This window comes from Lolium rigidum, chromosome 6, assembly GCF_022539505.1.
Source record: "Lolium rigidum isolate FL_2022 chromosome 6, APGP_CSIRO_Lrig_0.1, whole genome shotgun sequence".
Classification (NCBI taxonomy): domain Eukaryota; kingdom Viridiplantae; phylum Streptophyta; class Magnoliopsida; order Poales; family Poaceae; genus Lolium; species Lolium rigidum.
In genome coordinates, this window is record NC_061513.1 from 43,680,542 (window position 1) to 43,691,631 (window position 11,090).

Sequence of the window (11,090 nt, forward strand, 5' to 3'; positions counted from 1 at the left end):
TGGATAATGAGCATGCGTGCACGGTGCACCCATCAAATTGCAGTACTGGCGAAATGAATCTGTGAGGTGTCACTGACAGGAGATTCCAAGGGGGCAGTGGTAAGTGTCTAAGTGAAAGAATAAGAGGCCGGAAAGCTGTTCTGCAGTTGCACGATTGCATCTAGTGTGCCATGATAATTGTATACGGTCGGTCTTGTGATAAAATTTACATGTATGCACGCGGACATTCCTGCCAAGGTGCTTCGTCTCTTGTCTTTTCTGAATCAGCAAACGATACATCTCACGATAAAGATCGCCCCGGATATCCTCTATACTACGAATGTTATCCTCATCAGATTCCTGATTCCTCTCTATCCTTTTGAATCAATAATCACTTCGCGCTGTTGGTGCTGGTTCCGTGTATCTATCTATGCGTGATCGGTAACCTGCAGCATCCCATTCCCAGCCCCTCAGGCCCTCAGGGTGCAAAAAAATCGTTGCTTGGTTTGCCCGCACACGTGGATGGGCCGTGCCCGCCCATACGCCATACCTCGTAGCACGTTGCAGCCATGCCCCGTTATGAACAGATGAATCGATCATTTCTATGACGCCGATCTAGCTGCGTGCAGAGAGGAGAACGCAGCGCACCACCACGTGCTTGCAACCATGGAGATGGGGAGCGTGTTGGGTAATATGCTACGCAAAACAAACAAAAAAATTGTGCACATGAATAAACCAAGATGCACCGTCAAGGTGCGGGTAACAAGATCATACCCTCGATAACCGTATCGCCACAGCATAGTTGTGTCACACCTGAAGGTGTCACCTGGACCTGTGGTGTGATGGGTAGCCTAGGTGGGGCATGTGCTAGTGTTGAGTTGCGTGAGCTGGCAATGTGGTCATAGGCGTGTGTGTGAGGCTTTAAGCCTGGATCCTGTAATGGTCTGGAAAAACAACTCTGAAGAAATAGAACAGAGTTCAAAACTCTTTTGCTCACCTTCTCGTTTCTCTCTCTTTCTTCTTCCTCACGAAAGAGGAGAATCGGCACCTCACGCCGGCGATCACTGCCGGCAAAGGGGATCACTACACTTGGTATCAGATTCGGGCGTTTCCTTGGCCGCTCTTGTTGTACTGTGGTTTTCCCTCTTGATCTGAGTAGTAATTCCTGGGCCGGGTCACACTTTTGGGGATCTCGATTTCGATCGATTTCGTCATGAGGGAAGTAAATCCTCGCCCCGGTAGCTCGATCCTGCAGCGGTTCACCACGGCACCGTCGAGGCCGTCCCCGCAGACCCAGTTCGTCCTTGATGCGATGGGGGGCGGTTGAAGAGACGCGCGCGACGCTCGATCGGTTGCAGTCAAGTCTCGATCTACTGCATGGAGTGGTGGTCGGAGTTGACACCGCGCAGCAGCAGATGTGTGTCCAACTCGAGCACCAAGCAGTGGCTATCGACGCAAGCTCCACCAAGCATGATGACACGGCCCGCATTCTGCAAGCGTTGCTGGCCAAGCTACAGATTCTGCAAGGAGCGTCGACTCGTCCTCCACTGGACGAGCCTGACCCGGAATCGACCGTGATCTTCAACGTGGGGCACTCCGTGGCTCGTCCTTCGTCGCCACACTGGCAGGACAACACGGCAGGCGCGACATCAAGTACCGCGAATAAAGGCCTGGCCACGGGGGTCAATGTTGATCCTGGAGGCGCTGGATTTTTGGGTGGCGGTGGTGGAGGCGCTGGATTTTTGGGTGGCGGTGGTGGTGGCGCTAGAGGAGGTAGAACAGGCGGCGTTGGCGTTGGCAGCGGCGGCGATAGTGGCACTTGTGGTGGTAGACCAGGGCCAACATCTCAGGATCACGGTGGGCGTACTCAGAAGCCGAAGATGGCCTTCCCTCGCTTTGACGGCGAGCACCCACGGATCTGGAGGGACAAGTGTTATGATTATTTCAGGGCCTTCAACATCAGTGAAGCTCTGTGGCTCACCATGGCCACGCTGCACATGAACGGCAATGCGACGGTGTGGCTGCAGTCCTATTAGAAGCGCCACGAATTAGGAAATTGGCGACAATTCATTGCTGCAGTTGAAGCAGAATTCGGTGCTGATGACAAGCATCGCAGCATCAAGGCACTGCTTGCTCTAAAGCAAAGTGGCACAATTGAAGAATATCAAAAATAGTTCTAGTCATTGGTGTATCAAGTGTCGATGTACAATCCTAATTACGACAAGCAGTTCTTCATCTCTCGGTTCATCAAGGGATTGAAATCAGAGATACGTGGCACGGTGGAATCCCATGTGGCATAAACACTGGAGCGTGCTTTTCTGCTAGCAAGAGTTCAGCATGAGGTTTTGGAGGAGTCCAGAAATAAGGGACACAGAGCAGTGCATGCTCGTGCTGGTCAAATTGGCGGTCTAGGTGACCCTCCTAAATCTGCATTGAAACTAGCAACATGAGATTTTTGGAAGGACAGGCACGGGATTACCATCGAGCAAATGGGTTGTGTTTCAAGTGTGGGTACAAGTACGAATCCAACACATCAGTGTGGCCAGAAGCTAGCACTAGCTCTCAATGCCATGGAACAACAGGAGTATCCAATCCAGTTGTCCGAGGAGGTGTTGAACTTGATGGAGATGCACGCAGCTCAGTCTGTCGCTCAATGCGCTTGCTGGATCGGAAGGCTCAAACTGCCTTTGTTTGCAAGCTATGGTGGACAACCAGATGCTGCTCATACTCGTCGAATCTGGGAGTAGTAACAGCTTCATCAACGCCAACATGTTGCCCAGAATCAAATGCACTACAGTCGAAGCATCTCCAATTGCAGTCAAGGTGGCGAACGGGGAATACATGCACACTACTAAGATGGTGCCTGATCTGACCTGGTGGTCTCATGGTGAAACTTTCAGCACACCAATGCGAGTCCTGGAGCTCGGCGGGTATGATGCGATTCTACGAATGGACTAGTTAGAGTCTCATAGTCCAATGACCACTGACTGGGAAAAGAAATTCATCTCGTTCCAATACAAGGGGAAACAAGTGACTTTGCATGGCGTGCCTCCAAGATAGAAAACTCGAGAACTTTCTGTCGAACAATTGGCAAAGTGGTCCAAGGGGAATGAAGTTTGGGCAATGGCTATGGTACATCATGATCAAATAACAGCAATGGACAGTGACATTGGAGAATGTCCGAGAGAAATTCAGTCACTCTTAGCTGAATTCGATCAAGTGTTCTCGGAACCAACTGAGCTTCCTCCACAACGTCAGTATGATCACGCAATTGCTTTGAAGCACGATGCAGTGCCCTTCAATGCTAGGCCCTATCGCTACTCACCGGCGCACAAGGATGAGATCGAGCGCCAAGTAGCGGTCATGCTCGCCGCCGATATCATTGTACCAAGGATGTCACCATTTGCATCCCCTATACTGCTGGTGCAAAAGAAGGATGGTTCGTGGCGGTTCTGCATTGACTACCATCGCTTGAACGAACTTACCATCAAGAACGTGTTTCCTATGCCGGTCATTGACAAGCTTCTCGATGAGCTTGCTGGCGCCAAAGTGTTTTCTAAGCTCGATCTACGCGCCAGCTACCATCAAATACGGGTTCTGCCCGCCGATGAACACAAGACGGCTTTCAAGACACACCAGGGGCATTACCAGTTTCGCGTGATGCCTTTTGGATTGTGCAACGCCCCGACCATGTTCCAATGCGTCATGAACTCCGTGCTCCGCCCATGCCTGCGCCGCTCGGTGCTTGTTTTTATGGATGATATTCTGGTGTACAACCCCTCTCTTGAGCAACACAGTGAGCATCTCCGTGAAGTGCTGACACTCCTCCGCGATGAGAAGTTTTTCGTCAAGCGATCGAAGTGCTCCTTTACCTGCCAGACTCTGGAGTATCTTGGACACATCGTGTCTGCAGACGGGGTGACAACAGATCCAAAGAAGACGCAAACAATGCAAGATTGGCCACAGCCGGCGAATGTGACAGAGCTGCGGGGATTCTTGGGACTCACCGGGTATTATCACAAGTTCGTCAAGAACTATGGGATAATTGCAAGGCCAGTGACAAATCTCGTCAAGAAGAAGGGTTTCCTTTGGACGGAGGAAGCAACTGAATCTTTTCTTGCCCTCAAAGCCGCTATGTCATCCACTCCAGTCTTATAGCTCCCTGATTTTCAAAAACAATTCGTTGTGGAAACTGACGCCTACGACTTGGGCATTGGCGTCGTACTCATGCAGGACCAGCATCCTCTCACCCTGCTCAGTAAACCTCTGAGCTCCACACATCAGCAGCTTTCCATCTACGAGAAAGAGTTTCTCGCGCTGGTCATGGCCGTCGAGCGCTGGAGACCGTACTTGCAGCGAGGCGAGTTTATCATTAAAATAGACCATCACGGCCTGAGCTACTTGGATGATCAAACTCTCCAGTCACCTCTCCAACGAAAAGCGATGGCACGTCTGATGGGCCTACAATTCAAAATAGTTTACAGACAAGGAGCAGAGAACAAAGCGGCGGATGCACCATCACGCATTGGACACTTGATGGTAATTCAAGCTTGTTCATCAGTACAGCCAACCTGGATGCAAGAAATAGTTAACTCCTATGTGACCGATCCTGATGCACAACAAAGGCTGCTCCAACTAGCTATTGCTAGTCCAGATGAGCACGGGTACGAGCTTTCCCAGGGTGTGATCAGATTTCAAGGACGAGTCTGGATAGGCGCTAACTCTACTCTCCAAACAAAGATCATTTCAACACTACATTCAAGTGATGTGGGAAGTCATTCTAGGGTGTAGGCCACATACCAACGCCTAAAACGGTTGTTCACCTGGTATGGCATGAAGACAGCTGTGGAAGAATTTGTTCGTCAGTGAAGTGTTTGTCAGCATGCCAAGCACACAAACACGCATCCAGACGGTCTACTGCAACCACTGCCGATACCCAGTGGCACTTGGAGAGACATTACCATGGATTTTATCACGGGCCTGCCAAAATCTGAAGGGTTTGATGTTATCCTGGTGGTTGTCGATCGTTTCACGAAGTACTCTCATTTTGTGCCTCTTCGTCACCCCTTTTCTGCTCCGTTGGTGGCAAGAGTGTTCATTGACCATGTCGTTAAGCTGCACGGCATGCCACACTCGATCACATCTGATCGTGACTGCATTTTCACTAGCCATTTCTGGAAAAGGCTTTTTGCAGCTTTGGGAACAAAATTCTAGTACACTACAACGTATCACTCCCAGACTGACGGTCAAAGTGAGCGTGTGAATCAATGCCTCGAAATGTTTCTTCATTGCATGGTGCAGGAGAATCCAAAGGAATGGAAGCGCTGGCTGCCGCTCGCGGAGTTCTAGTACAACTCCACCTTCCATACCGCTCTGGGTTGCTCACCGTTCAAGGCCCTCTACGGCCATGATCCTAACCTAGGAGCACTACCTCCTGTTGATGAAACATCTCCAGTTGTTGGCGTCTTGACTGACAGAGCTGCTCAAGTGGAACTACTGAAGCAACACCTGACAGGTGCACATAACAGAATGAAGATATATGCAGATAGCAAGCGCTCTGAGCGGGTGTTCGAAGTGGGCGACAAGGTACTCCTGAAGCTGCAACCTTATGCCCAAACTACTATGGTTAATCACAAGTATCCCAAGCTAGCCTACAAGTACTTTGGTCCCTACAAAATTCTCGAGAAGATTGGTCAGGTTGCATACAGACTGGAGCTACTAGTGACCAGCCAAGTGCACAATGTGTTCAATGTCTTCCAGATCAAGGAATTTCGCGTTGACTACATTCTAGTGTTTGCTGATCTGCCTAAAACCCCAGCTCTCGATGTGCTTGATACATCACCATAGAAGGTACTGGATCGACGTCTTGTGAAGAAAGGAAATGATTCCATACCTCAAGTGTTGATCAAGTGGACCAATATACCAGAGGATTCCGCAACATGGGAAGACTGAGAGACGCTCAAGACAAAATTTCCAGCCATACTGACTTGGGGACAAGCCAGTTCTTCTGGGGAGGACTTGTCACACCTGACGGTGTCACCTGAACCTGTGTGTGGTGTGATCGGTAGCCTAGGTGGGGCATGTGCTAGTGTTGAGTTGCGTGAGCTGGCAATGTGGCCATAGGCGCGTGTGAGGCTTTAAGCATGGATCCTGTAATGTTCTGGAAAAACAACTCTGAAGAAATAGAACAGAGTTCAAAACTCTTTTGCTCTCCTTCTCGTTTCTCTCTCTTTCTTCTTCCTCACGAAAGAGGAGAATCGGCACCTCACGCCGGCAATCACTACCGGTAAAGGGGATCACTACAAGTTGATGATGTTGTTGAAGTAGATGATGTCGACTCCTGCAACTAGGTGTATCCCTCCTAGCTGCGAGAGTACTCTCCTTGCGAAAAATGCGTTGAAGTAGACCAAGATATCCGCTTGTCTCAATGTAGCCTCACCGCGTCTCCCTACGATCAAGCACACCAATGAGGTGAGGAACCAAATTAACGAACATCGGTGCCTCCGAGATCATTCTCTAGATTAGATCGATCTAGTAGGAGGTAGAAGATCGATAGAGCTTCACAGATAGATAGCTTCACCACAGGGAAGGGCATTGCTAGGGTTTTGGCCGTGGGAGGTGGCGGCCACGGGGGACTTGGGGTGAGACTTTGGATGCCCTTGGGGCACCCCTTTCCCCTCTTTATATGATATTAGTTGTGTTCCTAAATATTGGTAGACCTTTAAGTGTATGCCCCAATAGGTTTGAACATATGTGGGAATGTTCGAAACACCTCCCCCGATAATAATCGATAGCTTGACTCTTGATAGCCATAACGATTCCTACATATGTACAAAGATCTTTATCATGTGGGTTAACACTTCCCTATTGCTTCACTATATATTCACATAGCCCGAGGTGAAACTTTTATGTTATCCTTGGTTCCTGAGGTGTACTCTTTCCTTGTTACCATGTTTGATTTCCTTGTAACTAACTTGTAGTCACACCCGGTCAGGGGATGACAACATACACCAATTGGTCCCAGAGTATATCTCCCCACCTCGGGAGGAGAAACTCCCTATATTGAACTAACTAGAACAACGACATACTTTTCAGAGTACTCGAAAGCCATATTTTGTATTGCCCACTAACTAAATGATGTTTAATGTCTTCTTAAGTATCCATCTGATCCCCTTACGTTTGAGAAAAATACAGACAACATATTCACAATGTGTTTTGCGCTCATATATCATTAGCAACACTATCATGTCCCCTTTTGAGCTCCAATCAAATGGCAAGAGCTTCTTCACCAACGAGCAAGTCATCAACGGCAAGCCTACTTCTTTATCTTCCCGGTCTTTCTTCTGTATCCTCCCACTCGTTCAATGGATGGAAGAAACCTCTGACTCTTTGTCTTGTAGCTTGGGTTGTGAGCATTTGATAAATCTAGGTAGATCTACATGGATCTGATGGTACTCGTTACAATTGAGTGCCTATTCAGAGATGATCTGTTGTTAGGATGTTGTTTATTGTGACCACCTTGTGTTTTATTGTGTGATTGTGGTTTTTATTTATCAGCAATACTCAAATAAGAATGATTTCTGGTTCGAGGATTGGTTCCACACATGGTAGTGCTCTTTCTCAAACCAACGATCTCCTTATTTTTATTTCACAACATGCAATGCAACTTTGTTGCCTCTCTTGATATGGTGATTAAGGTCATGTATATTTTGTTGTTTGATGGTGTTCATGATCTATTGATGAAGTTCATATATATTTTAGGAGGTGGTATGATATATTCTCCATTAGCTAGGACTTGATGAAAGTTGCAGGTATGTAATATTTTGGGACTTGGTATGTAGGAGTTATGCATAAAGAGTTGCTGTTGGTTAACTCGTGGTGCAGTAGTTTTAGTTTGCGTGCTACTACCTAGTAATATCTCCTAATTCTAAATTGTTTATATTGCTATGCAGTTGTCTGTGAGTGATGGGTAATCTCACTACTCAGTATAGAGGCTACCACATCAGCCATGTTGCGGTCAATGAAACAGACAGTTAGTCTTGCATAGAATGAAGAAATGCAGCCAACCAAACATGGGGCTCTCACATGTATTCTCATGTAAGGTAATGAAATTGCAAATGAAAAAACAAGGTGGGGAACATGGGTCCATGACTACACATGGTCGACCAGTCATCAGATGGACAAAACAGGAAAAGGGTGCAGCCCATTCACAAGCCTAGCTATTCATTTAAAAGCTGTCGGGAAGGGGGTTATGTGGAAGGTCGGGAAAAAAAGCTGAAAGTGAAGTGTGGGTAGTGTGGAAAACACCACATGAATAGAGGACGTGGGGGCATGGAGAAAGATGGAAAACCAACCATTGATGGGTGGTTGACCCTAGAGGGCACATGATGAGTAAGGGATGTGTGCAGATGATGGAGCCGTCAAGACAGAATATGTGAGTGTTCATGTTGGTTGCTCTTGATATGATGAGAAATGTTTGGCTAACCAGAACACCCAAAAGAGTAATAAAAGACGTTGTTAGATTGGAAGGAAAAGTTATATGTCATCAATCAATTGCATCCCTATAGACTTTAGCCTCACATGATGCGAACCAAATGGAGGGTACGGAATCAGCCCATAATGCAATGTGGGCAACTAAACAGGATGAAGAAGGTGGATCTAGACATGCCCTAGCCCACGGAGGATCCACTAGTTTATGTTCCAAAAATGTTCGAAAAGGCAGCGGGCAACCAAAAATGGTCCAAGTGTGAGGGTAACTTGGGTCAATGCCGTTTTGAGTAGTGTACATTTACATGTTGTCTTTCATATAGTTACCAAACGAATGATGTAAAGAACAGACTATCATAGAGCTTTTTGAATGGGTCACAAAGCTAGATTGATTTGATGAGAAATTGGTGAAAATAAAATGTATCATCTGCCTACTGTGTGTCTACCAAAGGTTAATTTGCAGCGTTCCAGATGTGCTACACTTAAAATTTATGAATCGAGTTTGTTGTACATGTGACTTTGAAGTTGGAGAATACATGAGGGGATTTGACAAGTGTTTTTGACAATAAATATATCTCAAAAGTCTGATGCTATCTCATGCCGCTGTCCTAGCGGCTCACATTTCTGGAAATGTATGAATGGATTGACCATACATTCAAAAGTTTACTGGGAGGGTGATGAATCATAAGGAAAATAACATTGTTGTGTGAGGGGATAGATGGGTGGATGGTTCACAATTGACAATTCAGTGTTCCAGAATTTACAACATACATTTACAATACCGATAGATGTCAAAATACCCAAAAAAAAAGTCGCATGAAATTTTATCGAATTTAGGAGAACTTTGTGAGTATAGTTTTTAAATAGTGAAATTATTTTCAGTACCTAGTTGATCATATCATACTGGAGTTATCAAATTAACGACAATACATTTAGAAGGGTGGACTAGAATGATCAATGGCACTTTTGTGGTCAATTTCTATTTGATCATGGTTAAACTTTCTACCGACCTTGATTCTTATAATTCAGTTCTTTTATCTTCTATTCAGTAATATTTGCCGCTACTAAAAAACCGAAGAATATAAAACTTCTATTGAGAGCCATTTTTTTGTCTCTTAAGCTGCTATTGTGGTGATGTACTAGTCTTCAGAGAAAATTGTGCTTTGATGTTACAGTCTTAAAGAGTAACATGAGATTATGCTTGACACTTCGGTGGTTGAACTCAAATTAAGCTGTTGTTGGGCCTGATCCCATGGACATCCATGTCTATGCCTTTTTCTCTGCTAGGCATCGGGTCCGCTACCACGCAACCGTTCATATATATAATCATCCTGGTTGATTCACACCATGTCCGTGTGCGATGGTCCTAATTGTCAAGAGCATGCATGTTGGTGGTGCTTTTGGTAGGCAAGTCATCCAGCCCCATGCATATGAGCTTTATCCTTTATCGTCAAGATTGTCAAGATAGTTTATTTTCAATTCCAAAATGGGGAATGGTTGTTGAGATTGAAAAAAAACTCATTAATATATTATATTTGAGGTAAGGGATGAATAAAATTAAGTAACTTGATGCATGTGACAGATAGTGTTTTGTTCATGTCAAAGGGGTTATAAATACAAGTATGTTCATTAACAAGAAAATGTTCTTGATGTTATATGTTTGGTTTTTTTTCTGATGGTACTTGAATTTAGTTGATGGAAGTCGTTAGAATTGTGAAAAATGTAGGTTCTTGTTTGAAACTAATTTGGATCTTTGTAATTTTCCTATAGTGAGATGATGGAGAGTTCAAACGACCGAGAGATTTAATCTCATGCATTTGTCACTTCTTCCTGGTAGTTTCATTATTGTGAGGTGTGCCGGTTATGCGTCTACTACTTCAACCGAGAGGTACATGCCCATCCAATGTTTTTGGTTATGTAGTATACCCTTTACATTCTGGAATGGAGAAAATTACATTTCCTATTGTGCCGAAAATGGCATCAAAAGATGCTTTCTTAGGTAACTTACATGAGTTTGTTTTATGTTAACTAATCTACAGTTACAATTCTTATCTGAAATGGATGAGCTGTGGTAGACCAGTGACGGGATGAACCAATTGCATCCTTCCATGCTAATTTACCCTCTATAGTTGGTATGTTGCGCTATTGCATCCAATAGAAAAGGGTCAGAGTTGTGTAAGTGTAACCACTGTGATAGAAACATTCATGCTTATATTTTGTATTGTAGAGTGATTATTCTTGCTCAAAATAGAGCTTATATTTGAGAGGAAACAAATCATTTTTATTTGATTTTTCTTATATTTGAAAATTTTAATACCTTAGTTATGCAGGTTCCTTCCTGCAAGTCGAGAAATGTTCAAGAAATTTATGGTGGAAGCTTTTCCAAGTTCAGTATTGACTGTTCATTTAATCACATAATTGTGATGTTTTTTAATGCAAAAAATATTGTTTACTGCTGAACTTGTAACCATAATTAGTACTTTCACCTTTTGTGTTTGTCTGAGTTCATGTAAGACTGGTCATATGCATGTTATAACTAGTTGTTCTGCTAATTATGTGTGTATCTTGAATTTTGTAATTATTTTCTTCAAAATTAATACCAAACTTCTGGAAAAATGGAATAG